Below are 16808 nucleotides of genomic sequence, written 5' to 3'. Positions count from 1 at the left end.
TTCCACTTGTTATTGTTCCAGTTTTTCAGTTAATTTATTGTATTCCTCTGTTCCTCTGTTTTTGCTTGACTCTCGGTGTTTGTTTCTATATATTTGGTTAAACAGCTATCACTTCCAGTCTTGAAGGAAGGACCTTGTATAGGGGATGAACCTTTCTTTTAACTTTGTCCTAGCTCTTGATTGTCTCCTGAACTTTCTCTCTCATTTTTTCAGGCCTGTAGGGCCCAGAAATAAAATTCTCCCTGGCCACTAGAACCAAGCATTCAATAGGTGTCCCCTGTGTGGGTTGCACTTATGTGCTAGGTCTGGCAGCAGTTGTAGGAATAGTACAGGGGGTCAGGGTACTCACTTGCCAGTCCTAGTGAGCTAGAGTGAAAATGATACCTGCCTATGCCAGTGCCAGAAAGTTAGAGGGAGAGTGTGAAGATGGTACCTTGACAGCACGAGCAAGATAGAGGCAGAATGCCAAAAATAGTCCTTGTCTGCTCCTCTGTCTTCAGAGAAGGTCCCAAAAGGTTTCTGCCTTTTTGGCAGATACCTTAAGATTAGCAAATGAATCTCCTTGACATATGGTATGAGCACTTTTAAATCTGCTGCTTTTGTACTGGGTCCTGGAGTGAACAAGAGTGGAATATCCCTTCTCCACAACTGTATATTTCTCCTAGATTTAAGCTGATGATTTTCCAAGTCAAATGTTTTGGGTGCTCCTCTCTCTAATACAGGTCCCAATGGTTGGGGTACCTGATGGTGGCTAAAAACCCCTCACACCTCGGGGAGAAGCTTTATATTTCTGTGATCCCTCCTGATTCCTCCTGCTGTGGGTTGCTGTGTCAGGAGTATGGTTTTTGTAAGACTGTATCTCTGTTTCTTCTTCCTGTCTTAATGTGGCTTTGTATTGAAGGATCTGTTCAGCTAGTTGTTTTGATTTGTTTTGTTTTATAGAGGGAATTGTTTCATATGTAGCTATGGATTTGTTATGTCTATGGGAGTAGCTGAGTCCAGGATCCTCCTATGCTGCCATCTTGAACTACCTCTTCTTAATTCGTTGATTTTAAAAGTAAGAAAACACAGAATCACAGAGGCTAAGTGACTTGTTCTAGAAGTAGTCAGGGCCAGATGCCATATATCTTTATTCTTAGGCACTGTGCATACATTAAACACCCATAAAACAGCATTGTGTTTCTTATAGAAAATTATCCTAGTTCCCAGTTTAGACACTTGAGAAAAATGGCAGTAACTTTTTAAGGTTAGCATGTAATCAGCTCAGTATATATGGGACACTGATGAATAAGGACTTAATGACTCATTAGGCAGGGGTGATCTGGTTAGTTCTTGGGAGACTCTGGTAATTGTTGAGGCACTTGTGGGCACATTGAAATATTTATTGATATATCAGTGGAAACACTGATACTTTTATTTTGAGGAAAGGAATAGTAATACCTTGTTTTTCTCATTTACCCTTATTTCTGGGGCTCATTTAATATTGACTTCAGTTTATGACTCATATTCTCACCCAATTCACCCAGGTTCAGGGACTGCCTTGAGTAACTTCAATAACAGCATTTCATGTCTGTACCTAAACAATTTTTCATGACTCAATCATTTTGAAACTGCAGTGTGATAGTTTAAGGCCTTATTGAATTGCATAACAATTCAAAGTGGTAATGTGTTCTGTTAGTAGAGCAGGGTAGTCTTTTGTGGATGCTAAAAAACAACTACCAAATTAAAGTGGTACTTTCTACAGTTTAGTAATCACTGACTGAAATGATCTAGGTTGACTACTTCCTCATGGAATAGGAAGAACAGATTGTGATAATTAAGTTAAAAAATGAAAATGGGTTATAAAAAATGAGAAAATTGCCCACTGTAGGTAAAAAACCCCTACAAGGAGTTTTATTGCTATAACTCACACCTCATTGTTCAGCAGAGTAGGAAGATTTGATGTAGATGGTTTTTGAAGCACATCAACTCACATTGACATGATAGGCCATAATGACATCCCTCATGATACCATCTGCAGATCTCAGTATAAACACTGGCCAAGCTCCCAAAGAAAGTGTAGTGTTTACCCATTGATCTACAAAGGATATGCTGCTGCCAAACACCCCATTTGTGCCTGGATCTGAGGATGTCTTTGTAAGTCCAGATCATTTGTTCGGGATTCACTATTGAAAGCCTAGCTTAGCAGAGGGTACAGATATTTGCCTTACTTAAATCCACAGGCTTTTGTTAACTGCAGCTGCATATATGAAATTACTAAATTTGAGAGTAGGGACTCCTGGTAAAACCTGTGCAATCTCCTGAATTTTTTACACTTTTTTAGATAAGGGAGGAAAGGAAGGAAATTAACCCACTGACCTTGTGGGGACTGGTCTATCCATCAAATGCTTGAACATTCTTGTTTTGAGTACGGGCATAGCCACCACACCAGAATCCTTTTTTCTTTCTTAATGCACAACAGTTTGGGATATCTAAGGTAGTGAGAGTATATTAGAGATTATACTCTTTGGCTAGTGAGATCTTCTGTGCACTGGGATTGTCTTTATAATATCATATGATCTTGAAAGTTTTATTGAGTGATCAAATAACAAATATGCATACAGGTTGTTGTTCATAGCTTTATTTTTCCTTCTTTTTTCTTTTGGCTGCAAGCAAGCATAAATTCTTCCTCCTATATAGTACCTTGATTTCCTTTGGGAGAACTGACCTCCATCATTTCATTTAATGTTGCTGGGGCAGTAAATTTCCAGGTGCCTGTCTCCCTCCATGGAATCAGACAGAGCCTTCTGCTCTGTGTTCCCAGGGGGCTGATATGTGACCTAGCTGTGGCAATCAGATTCTTTTTCTCTCCTGAGTGAGTGATTTAAGGACACAAACTACAGTTGGAAGTTATTAATCCTGGGGAGCAGCTGCAGTAGTTTCCTGCTCCACCCGCAAGTGTTCTTGCTATGCTCCTTGCTTCTTGGTTTTCTGGGGTTTGCTTGGTTGCTGCATGGTGTAAGCGTGCTCCTCCAGGCTCCTGTTGGTTCTAGGCTATTCTATCCAATATATTTGCTTTTGATTGTTAGTCAGCCTCAATTGTGTTGCTTCTGATCAAGACCTCTGATGCCTGTGTCCAAGTCTAGTGGCCTAAAATGAACTCCTTTTACATTTATCAATGAGGCACTAGGGTTAATTTGCATTGGACACTCACTAGTTGTAGCTACTTGTTCTGATCTTCCCGTTTAATTTTCACCTGCAGTCTTTGCCACTTGATAGATTAAGAAATACATGTTTTCCCTAGGCTTAATAAAACATGGGATGAATTCCTCTAGCATGAGGTCACTCTTGAGAGTCAATATAGTATTGAAATCATGGTGTAAAGGTAGTATATTTTTATATCCCAGATTACCATGTGGTATACATATTTACCTCCTATTGTCAGAATCCTTTCTTGCCAGGATGATAACATGCACTGTTGACCTACTCCTCGGATAAATGCCATGATTTTCTCACATAAAGAGCTATCTATTATTAAAGTATAGTGGTTTTTTAAAGGAAGGCTGTTACACCTGCATCTAACTGCTTATTAAGATTTCTCTTTCCCAGAACTTATCGATAAAACTGGAAAGAAGAAAGATGTCTCTTCTTTGCATGTATAAGCAGTAAAGGGCATATCAGTGGGGCTGTCAGGTTGGCAAACACCTCTGTGACCTGATCCTTGAAATCATCAGTTCGTTTTATTTCTTGGAGATAAAATTGTTACCTAGTTTGGGTAACAACAAGGGACAGGGTGAGAGGTTGAAATAAAACAGCATGCTTTCCACTTAAAGAGTTGTATTATTTGAGACAAGTTCTCTGTATTATTTTCCCCAGGCAATGAGTGATTACATTTGAAAGCAAAAAGGGGCCTGAAAAATCAACTATTTATAATTATTTCATTTAATTAGTGAGGAAACTGAAGTTCATAAAGATTATGTGATTTAGCTAAGATTATATGGTTGGTTACACCACACTCTTCTTCCTCAATTTCTTGTAATAAACTCATTCTCACCTCTCAAAACTGTGTGGCACCCAGCTATTAACAGGCCAGCTCTCTAGCTGATTCCAGGGTAGCAGGTTTTGTTTTCTGTTCTCTTGCACAAAAAATTATTTGGGAATATCCGCTAGCTGGTTTGAATCCTCTAGAAATGAGAATATCATTTGGATGATATTCTTTTCCTTGCTAGAAATCTTTTGTGGACGTAGGGTTATTTAGTTCTGTAATTCAAATGTTGCAGTAAGTAAGCTTTTGGGTACCCAAATGTGGACACAATAAGAAGTATATAGCTCCTAAAACCCTGTAATCCTTAGAGTGATCAGAGTGATCATCTCATCCTAATGCGATGACTGGTGGCTGAGGACCCCCAGATAGCTTTAGAATGAACACTGGTCACTAGAAAGACAAAGGCATGATTAGAAGATTGGAACTTTCAGTCCAATCCCTGACCTTCAGCATTCATTGGTGCTTATCACCAATGGCAAATGATTTATTTTTATTTATTTATTTATTTATTTATTTATTTATTTTTTAAATTTATTTATGATAGGAACACAGTGAGAGAGAGAGGCAGAGACACAGGCAGAGGGAGAAGCAGGCTCCATGCACCGGGAGCCTGACGTGGGATTCGATCCCGGATCTCCAGGATCGCGCCCTGGGCCAAAGGCAGGCGCCAAACCGCTGCGCCACCCAGGGATCCCTGGCAAATGATTTAATCAATCATGCCTACGTGGTGAAACTTCCATAAAAAGTCCTAAATGATAGAGTTTGGAGAGCTTCTGAGGGGGTGGTGAACACATTGCAGAGTTGGGAGGATAGCATACTCAGAAGGGGATGGGAGATGTGAACCTCCTCCCCGCCTTCCCCCGTGCATCTCCTTCATCTGGCTGTTCCTGGGCAGTATCCTTTATGATAAACCAGTAAATGTAAATTGAGTCTTTCCCTGAGTTCTTTGAGTTATCCTAGCAAATTATCAAACCTGAAAGGGAGTGTCTTGGGAACCCTAGACTTTGTAGCCATGTCATACAGAAGTGTGGGTGACACAGGCACCAAGTATTTGGAACTGGCATCTGAAATGAGGTCAGTCTTGTGGGACTGAGCTCTTACACTTATGGCATCTGACGCCAACTCTGTTAGTGTCAGGATTAAAATGGATTGTAGGCCACCCAGTTGATATTTTGAGAATTGGAGAATTGGTTGGGGGTGAGGAAAAAAACCCACCCATTTGGTGTCAGAAGTGTTGTGAATAGAAACACCCAGACCAACTCTCATTGGTAATGCTCTAGGGAAGTTTTGATCTAAAAGAAAGAAAGAAAGAAAGAAAAATCCCATGAGAAATCTTTATAAAATGAAGATTCTTTTAATATTGTTAATCATCTTTAACTAACTGGTGCACCTGGGTAGTTCAGTGGGCTGAGCCTCTGACTGTTGATTTCAGCTCAGGTCTTTCAGGGTGGTGAGATGGAGTTCCATGTTGGGCTCTGCACTGATGTGAAGTCTGCTTATGATTCTCTGTTTCCCTCTGCCCCTCCCCTCTACCTGGTACTTTCTCTCTCTCAAAAAACAAATGAACAAACAGACAAAGCCCAAAAACACTTTAATTTTAAACCAGTTCTGATTTTCATATGTTACATTTCCTTAGAGCATATCATACATAATATCATGGATAATAATAGCTGGAATTTATTAAATAGTTAGTATGTGCTAGGCACAATGCCAAATGCCAAATGCTGACTGAATTATTTCACGTAAATCTTCACAGCAACTCTGTAAGGAAGGTAATTTCACAGATGAAAAGCTAAGGCTCAGAGAGGTTAAATAATTTGCCCCAGATTACCCAGTTAGAAGAGTGGAGCTGAAACTCTTAGGAGAAATAACTCGAGTAAGACAAGCTCCAGTGGTTTCTCATCTTGGCTTTTAAGGCCATAGATATTTAACTGAAAGGTGGCTTGTCATCAAAGGCTCATCAGAGGATTTCACAGGAGTAAAATGTCTGTGGCCAGATGTTGGGTTATTGGTGGGGTGGGCAACATATGCATGTGACAACTAGGGAAGAATACAGGAATAGGCCTTGGCCTGAGCCCTAAATTTAGGCCAGCCGGGGAGAAACTGACCATGCAGTGTGTGTTTATTTGTCTAGCATTTTATTATTTCTCTTTATATCCTTTACTGTTTTTTTAAAATTTATTTAGAGTTTATGTTCCTAGTACTAGTTGTTGTCTTGATCTTGATTGCTTTATAAACCAGTCAGTACTCTTTCTTGATGGTGAACTTTACAAAACAGAGTGGTTATGAGCAAACTCTTTGCATCCAAATTTGATTCTTATTTCTTATCTTTACTTACTAGGCATCCTTAGTCATAATAATTCCCCCTCGGTGCGGGGGGGGGGCGCTAAATTTCTCTTTTGTAATTTGGGAAAAAATACAACAATCACCTTATGGGTTTATGAGACAAAGCATGTAGAGGCTTCTCTCAGTGCCTGACATCTGGTAGTGGATCTAAGAAGTATCTAGTGCAGCTGCCATAAGTACTTCTGTTATTAACTAAAGAGATCAATTTAAAAGAATTGAAAAAAAAAGAGTTGATATGCCAGGGTTCTAAGAATTTACAGTGTATTTTTTTTCCTTTTTCTTTTCTTTTTTTTCTTTTCTTTTCTTTTCTTTTCTTTCTTTTCTTCTCTTCTTTCTTTCTTTCTTTCTTTTTTTTTTTTTTAGGATTTTGAACCTTAGAAAGCTGGAGGAAAGAATACTGAATGTTCTTTACTCAGAAGGAGCAGGTGTTTGAACTTCTCTGTAACCACATTTTCCACCATCCTTAAATTCCTCTTACATCTGATCAAGAGAAGCAGTGAAGCAGAGCTGCATAAAGGTGAGAACCATGGCTCTGCTATTAGTTGAAGTTGGGTATTGGCTCTAATTGGGCCCATGGGGGCCACTTTCCATGAACTTAGTTATTGGAACAGCAGTGTTATCCTGAGTATTCTGTCCCCTGCCATCTGCTACCAAAGGATGTGTGCTTTGTTCTAGTATTGGATGAGGGATATTTGGACTCAGCCAGCTGAATGTGGTAGGAAATATGCATGTTGAAAGAGTCAGGTGATAGAGTGGCTTGGTGTGGGGATAGTTGTGATTTGAGTTAGAGCAGATGTCTAGGAAAATCTAATAAGTCAACTTCAACTAATAAGTCGAAGTAATTTTAGTTTAAATCATGCTATTAAGCATAGATTTTTAGTCATGGATAATATTTTAAAAATGAGTTACAAAGTCTTCTGCACGGCCTGTAGGATCTGACCCCATGTACCTCTCTTATCTCCTCTCCCACTGCACTCACCCCCCATGCCACTCCCACTTTTAATTCCTTCTGAAAGCTCTTTCCCATTGCAGGGCCTTTGCATATTTGTTATCTCTGCCTGGAACCTTAAACTCCATCTCTTTCCTTGGTTACTTCTCTTTCTCATTCTTTAGGTCTCAACTCAAATATTACTTCCTCAAAGAAACATTGCTCTCAGATACAATGAAGGTTTCTATATTCGTAATACTTATGTCTAATAAGATGATAAAAATTTGGTAGAAAGAGGCATTCATTGGTCTCTGAAACAGGGAGCCCAAGGATGGAGCTAGCTTCAGGCATGAGTGGATCTGGGGACTCAAGAACAATACCTTCTGGGTTCTGGCTGTCTTCTGTCTTTCCCATCTCTTAGCTTGGCGATTCATTTTCTGTCTAGAGGCTTATTCTATTATGTGGTAGGGGAGGGAGGAGGCATGTCTAAAGACCACTTTATATGCCTCTTTTCTGAGCCTGGCTAGGCCTGGGTTGGGGTGGACATGGAGCCTTTTTTTTGAGATATTCTCCTAATGTTGTATGGGGTACATATATGTGTGTGCTTTGAGTAGAGAGGGGTGAGGAGCATGGAAGGGAGACAGGGAAGAATGTATACTGAATGAACAAAAACCAACAAAGCTCCACTGTAGTCTCCCTCATGGTTTTCCCTTGTAGAATACAGTTTTTTTTTTTTTTAAGACTTATTTATTTTACAGAGAGAGGGGAGAGAGAGAGAGAGCTGGAGAGGAAAAGCAGAGGGAGGGAATCCTTAAGCAGACTTCCTGCTGAGCACAGAGCCTGACCAGGAGCTTGATCTCACCACCCATGGGATCATGACTAAGCTGAAACCAAAGGTTAGAGACTTAACCACCTGAGCCACCCAGGTGCCCCTACAGTTGTTTTTCTTCCTAGCACTTGTCCAATTTGAAATTTAGTGTATTTTGTGTGTTCATTTGGTTAATATCTTCTGTGTCCTTCTCTAGATTGGTAGTCAATTATACAGTGTTAGTAGTGGTATTCTAGTACCTGTGGTTGGCATATAGGAGCTTGGTAATTATGTGTGGAATAAATGAATTAAATTGTCAAGGAAATCAAAGCATGGGAGAAGAAAGGAGATAGAAGTGCTGTGATCATACCTTTTTTTTTTAAAGATTTTATTCATTTATTCATGAGAGAGAGAGAAAGAGAGAGAGAGAGAGAGAGAGAGAGAGAGAGAGGCGGAGACACAGGCAGAGGGAGAAGCAGGCTCCATGCAAGGAGCCCAATATGGGACTCAATCCCGGGACTCCAGGATCACGCCCTGGGCCGAAGGCAGGTGCTAAACCGCTGAGCCACCCAGGGATCCCCAACTGTGATCATAGCTTTATACCTAAAGTAGCTCTGGAGTATTTAGTCATTTCAGCGATTGGTAGAGACAAGAGTTGAGGGCAAGAATAGGGCAGTGATTGCTAAAGTATGTTGCCTAGGGCAGCAGCAGCATCACCAGGGGACTTGCTAGAAATGCGAGTTCTCAGGCCCTATTCCACAAAGACCCTGATTTAGGAACTCTGGCGATGGGGCCTAGAAACCTGGGTTTTAGCAAGCTCTCTGAGTGATTTTGATGCATAGAAATGTTTGGAGCCACTGGAATGGAAGAGAGAAAGGAGTAGATTATGCTTACACAGTTGTGTTATATAAGCATTATTGATAGGGGCTGCTGCCTGGATTTTGAAAACTCCTTTTTGAGCTAAAGGATACCAGTAGAGTATAAAGTTTAAGAAGTCTTGAACCAGGTTTTCTGGTTTAGAATCCTGGCTCCTCTGTTAACAGAGTAAGTTTGTACAGCTCACTCAATGTCCCTAAGTCTCAGATTCCTGACTTATAAACTAACCATAGCAAATAAGTACTAACTCATGGAAGTACTGTGAAGATTAAAAATGATGATAATTATAGTAACTGACATTTTTTCAGCCCTTGCTAAGTGATGCCAAGCTTTTTCCACTTGTCCACTTGATGCTAACAAAGTGCTTTAGCACAGTGCCTAGCACATAGCTAGCCTTTATTGAATGCTTACTACTATTGCTTATAAATGGAGAATTAATGGACCTTGTGTATTTGAAGCAGGTCAAAAATATCCCCAGTCAAGGGACCATTGGTCAAGGTTGATCAGACATCTGTATGACTTGGAAATAGTGGATGTAATGTCCAACCTCCTATTCTGTGTCTGCTCCCACTCTCCTGCTTTCTGATGAGTCATTTCTCCTATATGTTCCTGTCTTACTGTCCTTGATGCATAGCATTACAGTAAGCCACAGCACTTGGAAACTTAGTGATCTCTAACTGAGGTCATCTGACCATTATAATGAACTTTTATAGGTGGAATTAACTGAAGGTGTTTATTGTATAGGCTTTTCCTGTGCTCTGCATTTTTGAATATTTGCATTTCAGGGATTTTTCTTAAAATTTACGGAGGCTTTTCTGACTTCAGCTAACCTTTCCCTAGTTACTGCTCAAGGTCGCCTAGATTTGGATCTGACAAGCCCATCATCAGTTTTGGTCATTTGAGCTCTGGTCCCCAGGGATTTGGACTATTTAGTGCTGTGTGCCTGCATGCATGTGAGCTGGGCCTATACATGTAGACTGAGGTACACAGAGGGGCACTCTGAGGCCTCTGGGGCATAATTAACAGTAGACACTTATCTATGGTTAACTATCAAAGTATCACCAGTGGCCAAATATGCCATAGGTGGAGATTTTTTTTTCACCTGAGAGCAAATATCCAGATTCAGGACCTTTCCTTCTAATGGTTCCTTGTCTTTCTTCTGTAATTAGTTTGGTAGATGGTCATTTCTTGTACAAGGTAAGGTTGGCCACCAGGAGCAGAAAGGTTTTAGTTAGAACCCTTGATTGTGACAAATCCAATTTGAACAAACTTAGGGACAAATCAACTTTATTGGCTCACATAACTGGAAAGGATGATGGTGCAGACCACAGAATTAAAGAAAGAACCATAGGACCCAGGGACTTGAGAATCAGGACACAATTTCACCAGGGTTTTCTTTCTGATTATCTCTCATTTCTGCCTGTCTCTGATGGCTTTAATTTTATTGTCTTATCTCAGACTTTATGTCTTAGCTACAACAATGTAAAGGGCTTTGCTTCTTTTTCCCAAGGTCCTTTCGTCATCATCAGAAAAGGATCCATTTGGCCCTACTTTGTCATGGATCTATTGCTGGATTCATCATGTGCCCAGGGAAGTAGGCAGGGCCAACATTCAGCCAGTGTGTACAGGTATAGTCATAATGGTTATACATGGCAGGAACCTATCCTGACTGTTGATGCCCATGCTGTCCTGGTTGAAGCATTTTAAGTAGCATTTTTATTTTTATTTTTTATCTATTTTTTTAAAAAAGATTTTATTCATTTAGTCATGAGACACACACACACACACACACACACACACACACACACACAGGTAGAGAAAGAAGCAGAGGAAGAAGTAGGCTCCATGCAGGAAGCCTGATATGGGACTCAATCCTGGGACTCCGGGATCACACCCTGAGTCAAAGACAGATGCTCAACCGCTGAGCCACCCAAGCGACTCTAAGTAGCATTTTTAGAAATGAAGTATTCTGATTGACCAGATCTGGGTCATGTGTCTACCTTAGTGAGCTCAGGGTTGGGGTTACACACGGCATGGATTTTTGTAAAAAATAAGACGGGAAAGTGGGTTAGGGAGCTAAAAATTAGTGCAGTATCATTATATGCCTCAAACATTATATGCTGAATTCAATATAAAACAAACACTAGTTACATAGCTTGTATCTAAGCATCCCAACTAGGCTGTTGATTGATACTTATCAAGCTAAGTTCTTACCTCTTCCTTCCCTTTCGAGGTCTTTTCCTAAACTGATACCAAGGTCACCTGCTTTGCTTTCTGATAGAAATGATTATCTTCACCAATCTGGAAATATGAGGCCCCTCTGACTCTACCTGTAGGAATCATAGCTGCTTTTTCTCCTAAGGATGGGCATTCTCCCAACACTGTTCCCCTCAGCTAAGCTCTGTCCATCATCATCAACCCTCACACCCTCCTTGCCTGTGGTTCCCCCCCCACCCCCCCCACCCTTGATTCTTCTATTTTTCTTCCTGTTCTTTTTTGCCTACTCTTATCCTTAATGCTTTTCTATATCAGGCTGTTCCTGACAGAAGAAATGGCTGGAAGGATTATGAAACTTATTTAAGAGATTGAAGAAATGAAGGGTCAAAGAATTTAAGGTGATTTGTTCCGGGTCACACAGCTGGTAGTTGGCAGATTAGCGATTTTAGTCTTCTAACTCGGAAGCTCAGGGTCTTTCCTCTGCCCCACATTCTCTTACTGTGTTTGCTCATTATATTTAAATATATGGCCACCCTCCCAATAAGTAGTCACCATTCGAAGAAGGGAATTTTTTGTGACAGTGATTTGGGGATAATTTTGGAGGGATGAATCTTGAGTTGAGCTTGGAAGAAAATGCGGACTTTTGATGGATAGAAAGGAGAGAGGAGGCCATTCTAGGGAACAAGAGCAATCTGAATAAAGCAGCTGAGTGAGAAGTGGTTTCAATCTTGTGTCACAAAACCAGACTGGGAGTGGTGATAGTAAGAACAGTAGCCTCAAGGAATGTGATGATGAAAAACAAGTAGGCAAAATGAGCAGCTGCTCTGCTCCAGGCACTGTTTTGAGCACTTTCATGCGTCATCTTTTTAAATTCTTACCCAGTGAGCTCTGTAATATTATTATCTCCATTTTCCTGCTAAGGAAACAGAGGCACAAAGAGGTTAATTAACTTGACCGAGTCATACAGCTAAAGTAAGAAGCAAAGTTTATATACAAACTTGAACCTGTTTGATCCTAAAGTCCATTCCCTTAACCACAACTCTGTTGCTGGAGGATGCTGTGTGAATTTGATAAGAAGACCAACAAACAGTCCCAGAAATCTGTCTAGAGAGCCAATGTTATTAGTAAAAATCAGCTTGTCAGGTATTTTTATTTTAAGAAGGTATATCTTTATTAGATTTGAACACTAATAATCACTTTAGAAATATTGTTGTTTCCTTGTAAAAGATTAAACTGTAAGAGTCAGAGGCAAATGTTAACAGTTTTCCATTTCCATTATTGTTCTTTCATTCCGTACAGTTTGTTGTGGGTTGGTTTTGTTTTGTTTTGTTTTGTTTTGTTTTGTTTTTGTATTTTAGTTTATCTCTCAGCCTGCTGCAGTGGGAGATGCGACTCTGCCACCAATTTGTTGTGGGACCCCGAGTACATCACTTAGTATCTTTGTACCCTGTTTCTTCATTGGTAAGCATGAGCTTCACACTTGCCTCCCTTCAAGGTTCAAGATTCTCTGAATCTATTCCCCTGCCCAGAGGCAGTGACTCAGGAATCCTGTGGGTAATAAATTATGTTCTATAATAATGAACCCTTTCCTTCTGTTCTGTCTGCTGGTTCTCCTTTTTACAGTGAACCTTGATGGGCTGAGACAGAAAAGCTCGCAGTTTAGAAATGAGTTTCTACCCCTTGGAGGTGCCCTCTGTGTGAGAAGATGAAGGTGACAGGCATTCTGCAGCAAAGCTTGGAATAAAGTACGAGAACTCTTGGGGAATGCTACTGCCTGCATAACTCAAAACCCAACCCTAAACACTGGTGGCAATGTGTCCTAGTAGGATATGAGAGTAATCAGTTAACCTCCTAGTATTTACTGACCGTGATCAAGTACTAGTGTGGGTGAAAGAAATCAGACACTTGATACTTCTCTTACAAGAAAAATAATTAACAGTTTTCACTGTATTAAAATGGCAACAGATTCATCAAGTTTTGTAGGCATTTAGCTGAGGAAGAGCATGTGGGTTAAGGGTGCTTATGGGGGTGCCTGGATGGCTCAGTCAGTTAAGCATTTGCCTTCAGCTCAGGTCATGATCCCAGGGTCCTGGGATCAAGTCCCACATCAGGCTTTCTGCTTCTCCCTCTCCCTCTGCCCCTCCCCCCTGCTTATGTACTCTCTCTTTCTCTCTAACTCTTTCAAATAAATAAAATCTTAAAAAAAATTTTTTAACAAAGGGTGCTTATGGTCAGAGAATGCTCCCAGAGGAGGTAAGATTCCAAGGATAAAATAAATAAAAAGTTAATACATGTACAATGTAGAAAGTTTGGGTAATTTTTAAAAAGCTTAATAAACAAAAGATCTCTTATCGCACCAGAGGTAATTGCTTTTAGTATTTTGATATATATCTTTCTAGTTTATTTTTATTATGGCATTATATAATCAAAATGAAATCTTATTATATATACTGTTTTGCAACTTTAATTTTTAGCAATCTATGACATTTCTCTATGTTGATAAATCTTCAAAAGCATGAAATATTTACACTGGCTTTTTTTTTTTCCCTCAAAAGTGTAATGCTTGCCAAAAAAAAAAAAAAAAAAAAAGAATCAGAGGAGGAGTGCCTGCTCCCAGGCAGTTAGGCATCTGACTCTTGATTTCAGCTCAGGTCATAATCTCAGGTTTGTGGGATCAAACCCTGAGTCAGGCTCCACACTTAGTGGAGAGTCTGCTTCTCTCCCTCTCCCTGCTCTCTCTTTTTTTCTCAAATAAATAAATAAATCTTAAAAAAATCAGAGGATATTTAAGACATCATAAGAAAGACAAGAAAAAATATATATATAATCTTCCCTGTTGGCAGTTACTACCTTTAACAGATGAATGTATATACTTCCTGACTTTTTTCTAAATATGTGTATGTGTATATGTAAAATACATCTGTATAATACATATTACATTTTATTCCTGTAGATGTTTGATTAATATTTTTCATCCACCCGCATCATGAATTTAACCATCACAAAGGCAGATTATGTCTGTCCCATTCACCAGAGTATTCCCAGCTCCTTGTATAGTGCCTGGTACATAATAAGCATTTAATAAATATTTGTCAAGTGAAAGATGAGTGAATGGTATGTTCATATTGTGGTGGATCTTAAATTAGGATATAATAAGAGTGCTGTCTAATCAGTGGGAAATGGAACCGGACATTCAGAAGTATAGACGTTAGGTTATAGCTTTTTACTTATGTATGGTTAGCAAGAGTGCTTTAAAAAAAAAAAAAAAAGCCAGAGAAAAAAATCAATCAAACAAAAAAATGCTAAGCCAAACACAAACTTTATGCTGCCTTTAACTTGATGAGAAGGTGCATTTTGAATCCTAAGATTCATGACAACTTAAACTACTTCCTGCTTTCACTGTCCCTATCATGCTGGCTAGCTCAGGGATAGCAGGACACATGTTCATCTTAGTACTGCTAATGCGGTGCCATATGTGTCCTTGCATCAGCACACGTTTCTTGGTGAGTATGCTGGTGGGAGGGGGAAAGATGATGGAAAATTACCCATAGAGAGGCCTTGTGCTGAATAAAAGGCATGTGATGCTTCTCTGATGTGACCAGATGCTAGGATGACTGTTTATTTCATTAAGATTCCTTTCTCTTACCTAGTTTCACTAGACCTGATTAAAGAAGTTACCGTGAGAAATATGTGTAGGCAGACAGTTAAGTAGCTAAACCAACTTTATTATAGCTCTGCTGCTGTAGCACAAGACTCTAGTGCACACTCTTACAGACATTTTAAATGCTCTGAACTCAAATGAACCAGAGAGTAATTTGGATCTAGAGATTTTAAACTTACATGTTGTTGGAAGAGATCCAGAGAAGTCAACTTGGAATTGTAGAACATTTGTATTGGAGGAACCTTGAATACCCACTAGTATCTTATCTGTAAAATGAGATAAGGAAACAGCTCCAGAAGGGAGGGTTGAATTACTCAACCTCCGATAGCAAGTCAGTGGTAAAATGAACTAGAACTCAGGATATCTGAGTAATTTCTGACTTTCCGAGAAATATAAAAATTTAAATAATCCGAGAAAAACACTTGACACTATTTGAATGTGTTTTATATATGCAAAGGGAGAGAAAGGAAGCAGAGAAGACAGAAGAGGGGAAGTGAGAACAAAGGGAAACAAAGGAAAATGAGAGCTTTCCTAGGCCACGCATTCTGGGAACAAAATGTGAGTCACACAGAATGATTTGAAAAGTGATGCTCTCATCAACTTCTCTAACACATGTGAAAAGTCTGGAAAGTTATAGTTTTTAAAAATGAATTTGAAATACTTTGGACATCACTATTGGCAACTCACTACCTTTTCTTCTAATCTAAATGAGTTTAGCAAAGGAGCTCAATTTTAGTCACCGGAGACTAATTAAACCATCTTGCATGAATGGTAGCTAAATCCCCTTCTATGAAGCATAGCACACATGCAGGGAGAGGAGCTGAACTATAGCACCCATGAAATATGCTCACAGAATCAACTTGGCCTCTTAGTAATGGGTAATGGAGCCTCGGTAAAATGAAAGAAATAATATGCAGTAAGTATAGACTTTTTGTAGAAGACAAAGGGAGGAAATTATAGTGACTTGCATAATACCCTTTACAGTTTTTCTTTTTATTCCCATATTTATCCCTCTTACCCATCCTGCTTCTCAGGTTGGGCTACTGCTATAATGTCAGACCAGCTCTCCAGTCTGTTTCTTCCAGCACATGTTAAAGATTGCTTCCAGTTATGTTTGTTTGTTTGTTTATTTATTTTTATTTTTTTAAAGATTTTATTTATTTATTCATGAGAGACACAGAGAGAGAGGCAGAGACACAGGCAGAGGGAGAAGCAGGCTCCATGCAGGGAGCCTGATGTGGGATACGATCCCAGGACCCCTGGATCACCCCTGAGCCAAAGGCAGACGCTCAACCGCTGAGCCACCTGGGCATCCCTAGTTATGTTTTTTAAAAATAATCTTTTGATAATTCTAGTCTTTGGCTCAAAACATCTTGGGCTTTTCATTGCTGAGAGCAGTGGTTCTTAACTTTAAAACTATTAACAGTACATGGGAAGAGCTTGTTAAAAATGCTCACTCCTGAACAACCCCCCCCCCCAAACCCCAATAGAATACCATTCCATGGATCTAGGATGATGCACAAGAATTTATTTATTTAATTTTTTAAGTTTATTTATTTATTTATTTATGAGAGACACAGAGAGACAGGCAGAGACATAGGTAGAGGGAGAAGCATGCTCTGCCTCCTAGGACCCCGGGATCACGACCTGAGCCAAGGGCAGACGCTCAACCACTGAGCCACCGAGGTGCCCCTATATTTTTAACATATTCCCAGTTTATTTCTGATGCATATACCTCAGGAAAATTACTGAAAAGAATTGGCTAATGTGATGAAGTCCAGCTTTTTAGCTGGAGGAATGACCTTTAATGTTGAAAATTTAGATTTATGACAGGCCAAAGAGGGAAAAGAGAGATTTGGGTAAAGATTGATCTCCAAAACATCTAGGAACTGGATATACTGAGAACCATGACTGTGTGGAATTTGCATCTTATGGGTGGAAAGAATTT

At 39.7% G+C, this 16808-nt stretch overlaps 1 long non-coding RNA gene across 1 annotated transcript in view; it reads left to right on the top strand.

Moving 5' to 3' along the window:
• LOC121496292 overlaps positions 1-6881 on the top strand; it is a 75105-nt gene extending 68224 nt beyond the window's left edge. Inside the window, exon 3 of the long non-coding RNA XR_005989140.1 lies at positions 6734-6881. This is a non-coding gene — a long non-coding RNA (uncharacterized LOC121496292). The remainder of the gene's footprint in view (positions 1-6733) is intronic.
• Positions 6882-16808: the final 9927 nt, after the last annotated feature.

Source organism: Vulpes lagopus, chromosome 7, assembly GCF_018345385.1.
Source record: "Vulpes lagopus strain Blue_001 chromosome 7, ASM1834538v1, whole genome shotgun sequence".
NCBI classification, from domain to species: Eukaryota; Metazoa; Chordata; class Mammalia; order Carnivora; family Canidae; genus Vulpes; species Vulpes lagopus.
The sequence above is the reverse complement of the archived record's forward strand: the minus strand, read 5'-3'. Positions and strand labels throughout refer to the sequence as shown.